This window comes from Pelobates fuscus, chromosome 5 (assembly GCF_036172605.1).
Source record: "Pelobates fuscus isolate aPelFus1 chromosome 5, aPelFus1.pri, whole genome shotgun sequence".
NCBI lineage: Eukaryota > Metazoa > Chordata > Amphibia > Anura > Pelobatidae > Pelobates > Pelobates fuscus.
The window spans coordinates 73,583,768-73,599,903 of NC_086321.1; the positions used below are offsets into that span (position 1 = coordinate 73,583,768).

At 39.2% G+C, this 16,136-nt stretch overlaps 1 long non-coding RNA gene across 1 annotated transcript in view; it reads left to right on the forward strand.

The window, feature by feature from the left end:
• The first annotated feature begins 221 nt into the window (after window positions 1-221).
• Window positions 222-16,136, forward strand: part of LOC134610778 (uncharacterized) — a 140,178-nt gene continuing 124,263 nt past the window's right edge. The window contains exon 1 of the long non-coding RNA XR_010090875.1: window positions 222-284. This is a non-coding gene — a long non-coding RNA (uncharacterized LOC134610778). The remainder of the gene's footprint in view (window positions 285-16,136) is intronic.

Genomic DNA, 16,136 nt, shown 5'->3' on the forward strand with positions numbered 1-16,136 from the left:
CATAAATCTCTCATTTATTGACTGAGACAGAAGAGACAGAAGAGAGAATGCTATGCATAATTAACTGGCAGCTGGAGGTGGAGTTTGTCAAGACCTATTTGAAAATACATAGCTATTGCATTCCAGAGAACATTAACCATAGAACTCACATGCATATCTTTCTGGTTAATAATTGCAGTACAGACTTTAGAGAAAATAATTTCCCTAGAAAAGCTTCATTCTGTCTCAATACAAATGTACAAGGAAACTGTCACTAGCAGACCCCTCTGCCCTTCTCCCAAACAGTAAGCAAGCTTTAATTAGAAACATTATTTGTTCATTCTAACCATCAGGGTGGTTGGTGAGCAAGGAAGGACGTTTTGATGAAGTTTTGATCAATATAGAACATTTGTTTGTAATGTCATCTTGGGAGCCACAATATAAGACACATGTATGTACTAGCAATACATCCCTTGTTTCAAATTAATTGTATGTTAAAGGGATACCATAGGCACTTAATATCTTTAGCTTAATAAAGCAGTTTTGGTGTATAGACCATACCCATGTAGTCTCACTGCTCAATTATCTCCATTTAGGAGTTAAATTACTTTGTTCATGCAGCCCTTTGCACACCTCCTTGCATGTGCTTTGCACAGCCTTCCTAAACACTTCCTGTAAAGAGACATCTAATGTTTAGCCTTTATTGCACAGTCTGTTTAATTTAGAATGTCCTATCTCCTGCTCATTATTAGCCTACTAGACCATACAGAAACTTCCTGTGTGTGATTAAAGTTCAATTTACATAGCAGGAGATAAAAACCTAGAAAGTAAGTTAACAATTGATTGAAAATGAAACCATTTTTCTCATGGAGGCTGTGTGAGGCTAGGGTTGCATAAACAGAAACAAAAGTGATTTAACTCCTAAATGGCAGATACGTGAGCACTGACAGCGCAATGGCATGATCTCTACAGTAAAACTGCTTCTTTAAACTACAGCTGTTTTGATGCCAATATTATACTGTTAATACTTTTTTTTTTCTCTAAAGTATGTGGTAGTGAGAAAATTGATTCTTTTATTTAATTTTAGATAACTCATAATTTGTGATGATATTGATAGTGTAACGAGCGCTTACCTTTCCCCACCGGTCCCGCGCAGCGCGGCGTCCTCCTCCCATACTTCCGGGAGGCGGCTCAGAATGAAAGTGCCGCCAAAATTCAAACGTGGCCACGCTCCCGGACTTGTTGGGGGCGTGGCTTCAAAATTAAAGTCAAAGAACCCACACTATAAAAGGGCTATCGTGACATTTGTCAGATGCGCTAGTGTGGTTCTTGTTTAAAGTCCCCTAGTGCTATTTATTTCTGCTTGTCCTTCTTGGTATTTTACCCTTGGCTATCTCTCCGACTATTCTGTTTTCTGGTTTCCCGTTACTTGGCTTGGATAATCGTGTGCCCGTCTTCCGTAATCCCTTGACCTCTGGCTATTCCTTTAACTATTCTCAGACGCTAGTGCGGCCATTCTAAGGTCCGGTAACCGTCTTCCTGTGGGTTTCACGCTGTGTGAAGGGGTCACTGTTGTGACAGATAGAACATCTTTGATCTGTTCTGTGAAGCTTTACTCTGTAAAAAAAAAACACTTGTTGACAGTATTCCAATTGTGATAAATTATTCAGACTGTAATGTGTTTCTTTTGCTAATGTGTATAGTCATATCTGCTCAGGCTTGTACATTTGGATATGTACTTTCATATTACAGTGCTTTTAGAGAGAAATACAATTACCTTTATACCAACTGATTTAAAGCATCACATTTCTGATGCTTAGTTTTGAAATAATAATAAAAAGATACTCACATTTGAAGTGTTCACAGAAAATTCTGTTTCACTGGCAGCAGTAAGCCCTCCATACACTAGAATACTTGTCACATCTCAGCCAATCCCAGTGCCCCTATTTTACCATGGGAATCTTGGGAATATCATTTGAACCCCTGAATATGGTATAAAAATATAAAGCATTGATCTAGCTTTACATTATATAAGAGAGTCTGTGAGAAGAATTGGGAGGAGAGAGCGCAACATGTAAGTAACTATAATTCAGGTAGTAGCATAGATTGTCCATGTGATATATCTGACTGTGGGATGTACATGCAATTGCAATTAACTCTGCAGATCACTATTGTTAAAACAACTCTACAGGTGAGGTCTTCGTTTCATAACCAAGAGTTTATATTTTGCTTGGAATGTCCCGCTAACAAGCTTGTGGACAGTTGGCAAAGGTGGTTTGAAGATAGAACATTCCACTGGAGATTCTTCTTAGATTTTGTTTTCTCTCAAGAAACATACAAATATTTTATGTGTGGTCTGAATACATTCTTCTGAAACAATAATGACTCTCCTTTGTGTACAGAAGGCCGTGAACTACATTTCTTTGAAAGGTTAGTTTAGATTTAATACATTTTTATTGAGTCAAAGAAAAAAACAAACAAAAAAAAAACAAGTACAAACAAGTATAATATTAGGGTAAAGAAATAGACCATAATAGGTACAGAAAGTAGTTGTTAATAAATCCAACCAATCTTATAAACAATGCAACATCTCAATCTTAATTAAAACCTTTCTCAACTTTCCCCATGTCAACTATGGTATTGTTGCAGTAAAGGTTGGTGAAAGGCTTTGGTGATAGTCGGAGGCGCCCATAAAATCTGAAATGCACCTCCATGGGGAGACAGATATTTTGCCATAGGTTTGGCATAACTAATGAGAATGAGTAGATAAGGTCAAGAGTTAGAGAAAGGAAGAGGAAGGAGAGAGAAGGATCAGGAAAGAAAAAGATGGGGAGAGAGATAGAAAGAAAAAAGGAGGATAATGGGGGGGGGGGGGGGAGAAAGGTAAGATGGGACGAAAGTATGGAGAGAATAACACACCTGCTCTCCCCTGCCCTGAGGTCACTGGCTACCCACAACCCCCACGGAACCTGCATTGACAGTATACGTAGCCACAGCGTACTGCCCATTAGTAACAATCTGTTCATAATTAGGAGCCCCAGAATGCCCATCCAAGAGAAACAACCACCTCGTGCAGGGCTTCTGTTCTTTGTAGTCACCAGCTCACAAATTGTCCATTTGTCTTGCTTCCTCTACCATAAACACCCACAATGACAGTGGTTGTTGCCTCCATAATAGGTCAGTTTAATGTGCATCACTTTTGCATGTCAAAGTCATTCCAAAAAATCCTCACTAAAACAAACCACTTCATGCATCCCAGAGCCCTGAGCTTCAATGTCTTGATAAGCAGTAAGCTCACAGTGATAAATTATTAAACTTGTCAAAATACTTCATTTTACCCTTTAGGATAGTACACTTCAGACTGCTGCATATTAAATCTCTAAAACATTCACAGACAACCATTAATAAACATAATTATAAAACCCATGGAGGTCAGGGTAGTTATCTTTTGATTACAGGTCTCATATGAGTAACATCTGATCATTTCACATTTTATCAATATCAATTTGCATAAAGTATTCGTGTTACTCCGATTTTTAGTTTAAGTTTTGGGACCTGTCAAGAACAAATGGGTGGATGAAGTGTTATGCTTCAGAAAGTTGTGTTATTTAATATATCACCAGCAAACAGGGCCGGACTGGGAAAAAAATTTCGGCCCGGCATTTTTTTATTTTTTTTTATATTCTTTATTCTTGCTGTGCATAAAATAACATACGCATGTCTAATGCCACAACAGCAATCACAGGCAATTTGGAAACAAGTCGACAGTTACATGGCATGCAAAGAAAGCACAATTTTTTAAAGTTTATAAAACAAGCAAAATACACGCTGATTATTTAAGTCTTGTTATAGTGGTTCGCGTCGTGGGTGTCAGGCTTATAACATTTAAACAAGTAGGGGCATTCTCATAGTTTTTAATTAGCCTGGGTTCTCTGCTCATGTTGCTTATACCGGGCTGAAGCTAGAGTGGAAGCCCGGATAACGATATTCATGTCTTAATGCTGAACAAGGCTGGTGTAAGTAAGTAGTTAAAGAAATTATAGACATGGTGAGTGTTGAATATGTTCTAGTGTCAAAATCAGGCTATTATACCATGTAGCGACCACTGAAACGATGTACCTTAGTAAGCTAGCACTCTAACCTGAAATCAAACCGGTCAAAGCATAACAAAACAAGATAGGATCTACTAGATTTGCATGGACGTAGTGGGAAAATAGCAGTCCATCATTCTATGAGGCAGCGAAAGTCACCCGACTCCCACAGTCGGTAAGGGCCGGGCACTTACAGGAGAGTCACTGAGGGAAGGCGCCTCTCTAACCTCGAGTCTTTCTGGGGCCGTTATCACCAAGACATGGACTCGGAAGCATGCTAAGTCCTGGCCCCACTTCAGTGGAGAGCTGTAGGCTTCTGTTTGTGTGGCGGGGCTGACTCCTGAGTTGCCCTCGGCCCCTGGGGGCCTCTGATGGTACTGACAGGTGCTGGTTTAGGTGCTCTGCCTGGAGGGATCCCTCTCTTATTACCTCTCTGGCCTCTCTTATGGGGCAGGGGTGGTACTGCTGCTGCGCGTTCTTCTAGTGCTGCCCAGAAGCGATCAAAATCTCTTCAAGGTGTAGCAGGGTTTTGTCTATGTGATCTTGCATGTCGCAATTGATTTGATTCAGGCTCCGCGCCATCTTGGGAACCGCAGTCATCTCCATGTCGCAGATAGTAGCCTTTAGTTCTGATGTGGAAATACCGTTCCAGCGGGGACCAGGATAACCCCCACCGGTCCAGGGGGGGGGGGGGGACTCGCAGCCTTCGCCTCCGACATGCTAGACATCAGTAAGCGGTAGAAAGGTAAGGAGGCGGCCGTCCACCTCACCTCTCACTCGGCTAGGCCGCAGACCTCCGGTCGTCTCAGAGTTTGATCGGAGCTTCAAAACTTCTGTAGTTGGGTTATTCAGTGTTGTCCCCGGTCTTATCTACTTTATGGCACAGCTTTTGGCGTCAAGAATGTGTAGAAGCCGGTTTTAATCGATTTATAAAGCCATAGGCTTCAGGAGCCCATCAGACATGCGGCTTATCGGCCTCGCGGTCCGGCCCCGGCCCGGCATTTTTTAGTTACAGCGGCCCACTGAAAGTAGGGCAGGGCCTGATAGGGTGTGTTTTGTCATCACCAATAACAATCACGCCCTACCACAAAGTGAGCATGTTGGTTCAATGCTCTTCCAGGGCAGACCATGCGGAGAGCTGTGCTGAAGAACTCTAGCATGAGAAAAAGGCCATGTATTTGTTCTGCGCAGCGCAAGCAAATTTAATAACGTGCTTGCACTGTGTATGCTTGAAATTTGTCTCTGGTGTCTCCATAGATGGGATACCAGGAGACAAAAATGCCAGGAAAGAGTATTGTGTAGTGTGTATGTGTGAGGGTGCAGTGTGTGTTTGAGAGTGATGTGTGGGTGTGGGTGTGTGAGGGGTGTAGTATGTGTGCAAGAAGGGTGCAGTGTGTGTATGAGGGTGCTGTGTTGGTAAGGGTTCTGTGTGTGTGAGTGGTGCATTGTGTGTGTGCTGAGTGTGAGTGATGGGGCAGTGTGTGAGTGTGCTGTGTTTCAGTGAGGATGCTATGTGCGTGTGAGGAAGCTGTGTGTGTGAGGGTGCAGTGCATGTGTGTGAGTGAGGGCCCTGTGAATGTCAGGGGTGCAGTGTGTATGTGTGTGTGAAGGTGCTGTGAGTGTCAGGGGTGAAGTGTGTGTGTGTGTGTGTGTGTGTGTGAGAGTGAGGGGGCTGTGAGTGTCAGGGGTTAAGTGTGTGTGTGTGTGTGGGAGTGAGGGTGCTGTGAGTGTCAGGGGTGCAGTGTGTGTGTGTGAGTGAGGGGGCTGTGAGTGTCAGGGGTGAAGTGTGTGTGTGTTTGTGTGTTTGAGTGAGGGTGCTGTGAGTGTCAGGGGTGCAGTGTGTGTGTGTGTGTGTGTGTGAGTGAGGGGGCTGTGAGTGTCAGTGATGCAGTGTGTGTGTGAGTGAGGGTGCTGGTGTGTGAATATGTTTGGAGATTGGAGGGCTGGTGTGTTGGGGGGGGGGGGGGGCAGATTATTAGCAGAATATGTAATAATTAAAAAAAAAAGCATTGACTGTATCCCCCCTCCTTTCTTACCTTTAGCCTGGGAGAGGGGACATTGCTGCCATCCCTGGTGGTGCTACTGGTGAGTGAACTCTAGTCCAACATTGCTACTGTTGAAGGAACTTCCACAATAGAAATACATGTAAAGAATGACTAGATTGCCTGTGCCTTTTGGACCCAGGCAGGTGTGAAACCATTCAACAGTGTGCCATCTGGCACCATAATTACTACAGTGCTGCTAGAGTAAGTAACCTTCCTCCTTTTCCCCCCCTCAACTCACTGCATATTACATGGATTTTAGTTGATTCCGGGTTGACCTTAAACAAGTGACACAGGGGCAGCTAATTAATATTTGAATATATTGCAGATCTGCAAAGTATTTTCTCACTGTTCCTTAACACGCAAAATATATGCAGCCTCGAAATGAGTATACAAGGTTTTCTGCATACCAGGACAAAACAAATCCTCCTTCCTTTGTTTCTCAAATATCTCCATTCTTGGAATTCAAGTAAAGCTGAAGCAATAGAATAATTTAATGTACAATCAGTTCTTCACTTAAGGACCAAGGCTGTTAAAATGGTCTGCTTTTGGCTAATTTGCGATCTTAGTCACTAAACCAAAAAACTCAAACAAGGGCACTTTTAGCAGAGTCTTCACTTCTGCTAAGGACATGGTACTTGTAGATGCTCACTGTTACTGTGTGATATATTTATCTTTTTATATGTACACATAGTTTTTTTCTCTTCTAAGAAATATTGATTTTACATAGGATGAAATGAGCAAATCAGGACTTTTTATTGCCACTAACTAGCATGTTAAAATTAAAGGCACACTCGAGACCCCTAAAGCACTTCAGCTTGCTTGGGTTATGGATAACATGAAATGAAAAGGACTTGGGAACAATAATAGATAACAAACTAGGCAACAGTTTGTAATGCGGGTCTGCAATTACAAAAGCTTGTAAGATCTATTGTAGATCTAATGTAAATCAATGGTAAGACCGCATTTTGGGCCCCAGTTTTAAAGAGGGATATTGCAAAGGTATGAAATGTGCTGAGGCGAGCTACAAAACAATAAGGGGAATGGAAAACATTAGTTAAAGAGACACTTTAGACACCCATACAAGTTCATCTTATTGGCAATCGTGTGGGTGTAGTGTTCCTGTCTGTTTAACCCTGCAATGCAAAACATTAAAGTCTTAGAGAAGCTGCAATGTTTACAGGGTTAAGTCCACCTCTAGTGGCTGTCTTCCAGACAATCTCTAGAGGTGGTTTGTGCTCTCTAATGGAGTTTTACTCCATGAAATGACATTGGATGACTTCCTTCTTTGCATTAGCCAAGACTAGCTCCATGACGTCTTAAGAGGAGGAGACCTAACCAGAGACAAGGGAGCCTCGGCACTGGAATTAAGGAAAGTATAAAAGTGTTTTTACCCCTTTGCACGCTGGATTGTAGAGGGGACCTAATAAGTTAGGGAAAGGGACACTGTAGCTTCAGAAATACTGGTTTGTATTATGCTACTGTGTTCCTTTGAAAAAAGGCTAGAAAAACTTCATTTGTTTTCTTTAGAAAAAAAAGTACCTCAGATGGGATATGATAGTACTATACAAATATATACAGGGTCAGTACAAACTGCTATGAGCTAATATTTTCATTAGCAGGAATATACAACAGGCAAGAGGTCCCCCATTGAGACTGGAAGAAACGCGTTTTCACTTACAGCAGAGGAAAGGGTTGTTTCCAGCAAGAACAATAAAGATGTGGAATTATCTACCTAAAGAGTTGTCTTATCAGATGCTACAGATATTTTTAAAAAGGCTTGGATGTGTTTTTCAGGAACAGAACATTCAATTATATAATTAATATGTAAATAGGTTGTTGATCCCCGGAGAAACCTGATTGCCATTATGGAGTCAAGGAAGATTTTGTTCCCCTTTTTGTGACAATATTAGAAATCGCTACAATTGGTTTTTTTTTCTTGGTTTTTTTAACCTTCTTTGGATTAACAGCAAAAATAAATAGGTTTTATAGGTTGAACTTGATGGATTTTAGTATTTTTTTCAACCTAGATTACTATGTAACTAAGTAGCTATATTTGGGCAGCTGAAAAAGTTGTGTCTCCTATTTTTCTCAAAACAATTTCATTGTACACTTTTCATAAGAGTCCAGAGGCCGTAATTGTACTATGGTCTAGGAGCTGCAGACACATGCACAGGACAGATCAAATTCAGTGGAAGCTCCAATAACCGGCTTTGCTTACCATTAGGGCTTCCATGTGTTTTTACTGGGTGAAATGCTGCAATTTATGATCACATGATTTGATTTCACTTGCATGTATGTTCAGCGCTACTCCTGTTAGAGGGTTTCAGTTTTATTGAAATGTTGGGCAGACTAGATGGTTCTTATCTGCCATCACATTCTATGTTTCTATGTTATCAGAATAATGTCCTATTGACATTATCCTGTAGGTGCCCCCAAATGAAATGCTCAAAGAGCGTTTAAAATTAGCATCTCACTCACCTTAATCCAGCACCTAGCAAAGATTCCGGCGTAGCTCAACTCACCTCTGTCCGATGTCATGGGGCCCCGCTGAAAAGCCTTTGATTGGAGGATTCAAAGGGCTCAGAGCACATTTGCTGGATAAAAAATATCTGTGCAGGGGATTGGGAGGCGAGAGGGCTTTCCTCAGTGTGGGTGGAAGGGAGAAATGGGAGAGAAGAGCATCTCCCTTACTGGCTCTGTGTAGCCTCCTTCCTCTGTCATATAGTAAAATTGAAGATTATCAGAGCTCAAGTGAGGAGATAATGCTAATTTTACTAATGACAGAAGGTGGATATTTTCCCACTCTTGTATCCTGTTCCTTGTTTTTCTTTCATTGTGTGTTATGTTTCAGATAGTTTATTTTAGGCATGTGCATGGGAAAATTTTTCGTTTCGGTTCGGCATTCCGAAATTCGGGACTTCGGCAATTCGGCACTTTTGAACTTTGGCAACTTCGGCACTTTGACACTTCGGAACTTCGGCACTTCGACACTTCGGAATTTTGGTAACTTCGGCACTTCGACACTTCGGAACTTCTGCAACTTCGGCACTTCGGAACTTCGGAATTTCGGAACTTGTCTTGCAGCCGCTTGATAGATAACTCCCTAATTCCCACGGTATTAGGGAGTTATTTACCAAAAGGATGAAAGACCTAAATTGGTCTTTCAGACACATTTACTAATACTAAGTAAAAATTACTTAGTATTAGTAAATTTTGCCCCTACTCGCAATACCGTGAGTAGGGGCATGTTTATTAAACAGTGAGCAGCCTGTGGCACTTCGGCAATTCGGCACTTCGGCTATTCGGACATTCGGAAGTAACCGAATGTCCGAATTTCCCGAAATTCGTCCGAATAAATATTCGTCCCGAAACGAATTGTACATGTCTAGTTTATTTAATAATTTTTGCATTTGATATTTTTCATCATGGTTTTCTTTACTATGTCTTTCGGTTTATATATTTATGTATGTAATTGTATATGTATATGTAACTTATTGCAATCATTGCTCTACTTTACACACGCTTTTTATGGTATGAGTACACCTCCTTTCATGTATTTCTCTTCTCTTTTCAGTATAAGGACTCATGGATCTTCTTCGTATTCAGGACATGTGGCCTTGTGCATTGTTGGGTTTTCCTTCTTTCTACCAATGAATTGAGTGTTGTGTTTTCTGCTGTGTTTGTGCTTTGTTTCAAGAAAGAAAGAGGAGATTATTCCTGTGGGGAGGTCTTATATAACTTCTCATTGTTTTTGATTGGTTGTTCCATACTTGTCATTGCTGCTATTAAGTTAAAGGGATTCTATAGTCAACTAAACAACTTTACCTTAATAAAGCAGTTTTTTGGTATAGATCATGCATCTGGAGTTTCACTGCTCAATTCACTGCCTTTTAGGAGTCACTTTTGTTTCTGCTTATGCAGCCATAGCCACACCTCCCCAAGCTGTGACTAACACATCCTGCATAAAAACAAAATAGTCACATTTTCAATCAGATCTTAACTTTAAAAGCTTTTATCTCCTGCTATGTAAATTGAACTTTAATTACACACAGAAGGCTCCTTGAGGGTCTAGTAAGCTACAAGCAGTGCAGGAGATATTACATTCTAAATTAAACAGAATTTGCGAAAAGGAAGCCTAAACATTAGATGACTATTTACAGGAAGTGTTTAGAAAGGCTGTGTAAATCATATGCAGGGAGGTGTGATTACGGCACAATAAGCAAAGTGATTTAAATAAATGGCAGCGAATTAAGCAGTGAGACTGCAGGGGTATGATCTATAAACCAAAACTGCTTCATTAAGCTAAAGTTTTTTGGTGACAATAATGTCCCTTTAAATCAAAATTTTTAAGCCTCCTCTCAAAATTAGTAAAATATGGATGCTTATTTCACCTAATCTGCTCGTCGGAGTTTGTCTCTTCATTTACCTTGTTACATTTAAGATAAATATGCAAGCATACAGAAAAAGATTTTAAGTCACAAGTGTAGCAAAAAAAATTGTCTTTCTAGGTAGATCCTGGTCTATGTAGAAGAATAAAATAAAGGAATTTTAAGGGATAGGTAATATGAGATAATATTTATTCTGGCAGATGGCTCATACAATAGATGCTTTCAAACACCATATGTTTATTCACTGTAGCCCTTTAGAATTTATTTGTACTCCACTTTTTCTATACAGTGTCACGAGAACGAGTACTCTGCTTAGATTAATAATTCTGCAGCCATCTGTGAGCACATTAGAATCAGGTGTGGATTGGCTAGCTAAAACTTGGCAACTATGGGAAGAACAAGTAGATTATTATTAACTTGGAAGCAACAAGGGACTTAGATGAGTTAGATTGAGAGGGACTGGTGATTAGGAGGTGATTTGGGTGGAAAGGAGATAGAACTATGAAATGTTAAAAGTTTTTTTGTAAATAGAGAAAGCAGGATCCATGCCAGAATTTGCAAACAGTATGTTTACTACACTACTAGAGGACTAAGGGTCAGTATGTTCTAAAATGCCTGTTGCTGGTTTTAGTAGCTGTTTCTCAACTGCAATATTTCACATTTTCGTTTAGTGACTGACTTCCAACCACGTCGCTGCTCATTACCAGTTGCCACTAACCTCAAATCTTCGCTCCAGCCTAAGGCCTGGTGTATAGAGTTTAACAAAAGTTACATCTCTATACATCCTAATAGAAAAAAAAAAGACTTGTTTCAACCGTGTTGCTAAATTTTATCAGTCAGCTGCTACTGGTCACCCAGGGTGAAGTGCGTATGCTCAGCTGTGTGTTTTTGTACAAGCAAGCCGCTAATGTGCAATTGGTTGGTATCTGTAGTGGCATCTATTATAGCAATATGCTACAAAAAGCAAGGAAATTAGCAAGGAAGTTGGAAACCTGGTGGTAATTTGTATCTGCTATAAGTTACCCGCTGTTGCTAATAGTGACCATTTACGGCGGTTATTTACCAACAAGGTTGTTAACAAGCCCTTAGTGGAAAAATTAGCAGAATAAAGTGCAGGGCATGAGGTGAGGATTGTGAAGGTGGCGGAACAGAGAGAACAGTCAGGAATGAAACAGAAGTGAGTTAGGAGGGTTCAAGGTTGTAAGTGGTTTGCATAAAGAAATAAATCATTTAAAAATAGAATGTTCATGGATTGGAATTCTATTGAGATTTAAATTAAGCAGTAGCATGACCAACAATATATGTGTCATGGACCGATTTGGGACTTTGGTGAAGCTTGTGGACCTCTTCAGACATTTTCACAGCAGTAAAGAATCAATATATCTTCAGCTATGTTATGATACATATTTTCTATTGGTGGGAAAGTCATAGGCGGGTACTATAATATTTTTATTAGTGATATTGCAGAAGGTCTTGATGGTAAGGTATGTCTTTTTGCTGATGATACTAAGATATGTAACAGGGTTGATGTTCCAGGAGGGATAAGCCAAATGGCAAATGATTTAGGTAAACTAGAAAAATTGTCAGAGTTGTGGCAACTGACATTTAATGTGGATAAGTGCAAGATAACGCATCTTGGACGTAAAAACCCAAGGGCAGAGTACAGAATATTTGATAGAGTCCTAACCTCAACATCTGAGGAAAGGGATATAGGGGTGATTATTTCTGATGACTTAAAAGTAGGCAGACAATGTAATAGAGCAGCAGGAAATGCTAGCAGAATGCTTGGTTTTATAGGGAGAGGTATTAGCAGTAGAAAGAGGGAAGTGCTCATGCCATTGTACAGAACACTGGTGAGACCTCACTTGGAGTATTGTACACAGTACTGGAGAACATATCTCCAGAAGGATATTGATACCTAAGAGAGAGTTCAGAGAAGGGCTACTAAACTGGTTCATGGATTGCAGGATAAAACTTACCAGGAAAGGTTAAAAGATCTTAACATGTATAGCTTGGAGGAAAGACGAGACAGGGGGGATATGATAGAAACATTTCAATACATAAAGGGAATCAACACAGTAAAGGAGGAGACTATATTTAAAAGAGGAAAAACTACCACAACAAGAGGACATAGTCTTAAATTAGAGGGACAAAAGTTTAAAAATAATATCTTTACTGAGAGGGTAGTGGATGCATGGAATAGCCTTCCAGCTGAAGTGGTAGAGGTTAACACAGTAAAGGAGTTTAAGCATGCGTGGGATAGGCATAAGGCTATCCTAACTATAAGATAAGGCCAGGGACTAATGAAAGTAATTAGAAAATTGGGCAGACTAGATGGGCCGAATGGTTCTTATCTGCCGTCACATTCTATGTTTCTATGTTTTACTAACACTACAATGATTTGTTGCCACTAGTCACAATTGAAGGAAAACCTAAATTTCAGCAAGAGGTCGGGGAAAATGAAAAAGAATGCCGTGTCTCCTCATTGAAATTTATGGACCGTCTGTAAACTATGCCCTCACTTTCAAGCTTTCCATAATGAGACTATTTATGAGTAGCTCTTTTTGACTCAGCAGAAAGTTTTTCTTTAAATTAGAACACAAAAGATAGCAACAAAAATCATCTCATGCGATGCTATAGATTCCAGTTTGTACTGACACGCATGCAAGAGTACATAGTGATGACAGCTCTTGGCAGATTAAGTTGGCAAGAGATGGTGGTGCTGAGGAGGGACAGGGATCACTAGGGCAGCATCACCTTGTAGGGTCTTTGCAAAGAAGACCCCACAAGTGAAAGTGCCCCTTTAAGGATCTCTATGATAGAACCATATTAAAGTGTGTCTTAATAAAAGTCATACAATGGTATTGAAGCATTGGATCATGTTGTACACATTTTTTTTTTTTTTTTTATCTTTATAATTATTTTCATATACCCCCCAAAAATATTCATGCTTAAACATATATCATGTAAAAAATACAGCATAAAAAGTAATACATTATTCCTGTTATGTAGATATAAGTGAGACAGCAACAAAATACAAACAAACAAGAACAGAGACACACCTCTCCACCAAGAGCACACATAAAAAAAAACCAGAAGAAAAAAGAACGTTGTTCTTTCTATATCTGCTTAATGGGAAAATGTATTGCGTTTTATGCTGTATTCTTAATAATGCTTTTTAGACCATATAACCTATTTTCTTTCTTATAATCAAACAGTATAATCAAACATATTTATTATTCACTTCTGTGCTTAATCGTCTTCATATCTATACATAGTTATCTATACATAGATACATAATGTCACTGGAGATTGTTTAGAAAAAGATAATGGTGGCGCGTGATCAGAAAAAAAAATAGAAAATGAAAAGCTCTGTTCAGCTGTCATAAGCCACACAATATTTTTAAGTCAATTGGTGGCGACAGAACATTTTGTTATTCACAATTTCCTGTTAGGATGCTTACAAAAAAAGAACGATCATTAAGCCTCTCAATAGGAAATGCATTCAGCCAAAATACAATCAACTCCCTTTACCCCTCCTAAAATAGTGCTGATTGTCTCAAAATAAATTGTATTAGTAAGCATATAATATATAAAAAGGTAGTATCTTTTTTTTTCACCACCACTACTTCAACATAGTAAATAAAAATAAGCAAAAGACAGACATTTTAAATTGCCATGTGATAAGGAAGGGAATTTTCTGCATGATCAGTAATGTTATTGTCCTAGTAATTTAGGATACATTCTAAGCACTAACTCTATAACATAAAGTTATTTCACCATGAATTACGTAAAGCGCTTGTTAGTTATTTAATTAATTCCAGAGGTATAGATGCCATTATTACTCAATCAATGGTGATATTTTTACAGATAAAATGCTAAATTGACCTGTGATTTTGAAGTTGAGAATTTACAGATATACTGCAACGGACATATTAACTACTGAGCTATTTTGTTTCATAATCTATTGAAAGATTACATGAAAGATGGACATAAAAGTGTGGAAAGATGAGAAAATATAAACAGGTAAAAAGGATATCAGCACTGTAAGGGCTTCTAAAAATAAGCTTCTTTAATTAAAAAGAGTAACATCGATGTTTCAGTTCAGACACAAACTTTCCTCAGGACAAACACAAGTACAATTACAATCCACTCCCTACATATAGGCCCCCAATTAGTTACTGACCAAATATCTGTGTGAGGGGCTGGCGTCCACCGGAGCCGGGAGCACATGTATAGTATGCAAATAATCTATCCTTTGATTAGCCTGATCGGCTGAATCACATCCCCAAGGAAACTAGGATACGATTGGCTTAATCCACATGCGTGAGGTTTTCCAAAGTATCGGCATTGGTCTCCCTGGAAACCGGACAACGCCAACCCCACACACAGGAACACCAAATCCATTGCTTAGGCATAAGCAAATGATTGCAGCATTATCATGATACATAGGGGATTTAAAGGGACACTATAGTCACCAAAACTAATGTAGCTTAATGAAGCAGTTTGGGTGTGTAGATTATGTCTCTGAAGTCTCACTGCTCAATTTACTGCTATTTAGGAGTTAGGTTACTTTTGTTACTGGTTATGCAGTCCTAGTCACAACTCCCTCATTGTGACTGACACAGCCTACATCAAAACAAAATTGTTTAATTTTCAATCAGATGTTACTTACTCTAAAAGGTTTTATCCCCTGCTCCTGCAGGGTCTAGCAAACTATTAACAGAGCAGGAGATAAGAAATTCTAAATGAAACAGAATTAGCAATAAAGGAAGTGTAAACATTAGATGACTATTTACAGGAAGTGTTTAGGAAGGCTGTGTAAGTCACATGCAGGGAGGTGTGACTTGGGCTGCATAAACACTGTGATTTAATTCCTAATTGGCAGAGCATTGAACAGTGACACTGCAGGGCCAAAACGGCTTTATTAAGCTAAAATTGTTTCGTGTCCCTTTAACTATAGCCATATTAAAATATATATAAATGTAAAAGTATTTGAGCAAACACTATAGGGTGTCTGGTAGTGCATAATGTTCACATAACCTAACAATATAATATGTAATTTATCACATGTTAACTCATGCAATGCCAAGTGAATATTAATTCCAGAACATTAGTATAAAGTGATTAAGTAATGTATCCTGTTTGGGAAAAAAACCTATTAGCCATTAAGGAGTGTAGCCTTAGTGCAGAATAAGACTGGAAAAGTGCTATGGGTGCAAATAAAAGTGCGATGAATGTGATTATAAAGTGCTAAAACTGTGCAGAGGAAATTGTCCACTTCAATGTATCTTTATTAAGATACTTAGAGACTAAGTGATGTGTATTTATACATTTACTATACAATTGATATTATAAAGTGCTAGTGCCTGACAAAAAGATTAATAATTGATAGTTTTTATAAAAAAAAGGAAGATTTGAAAAGATTTTTCATCTGAAAGATGTCAAAGTGTCTACTGGGGTTGTAGCGTTGTTTAGAAAGAGCCTTAGTCATTGGACACAAAGTGGACGACAGTTGCCACAGGGGAGTATCTAATATGGAAACTGTGCACATACGCGAAAAAATATAAAATGTAATATCAAAATTAAAAACGGGAAAACACTGTTAATATTACTTAGGATAATAATCCTAT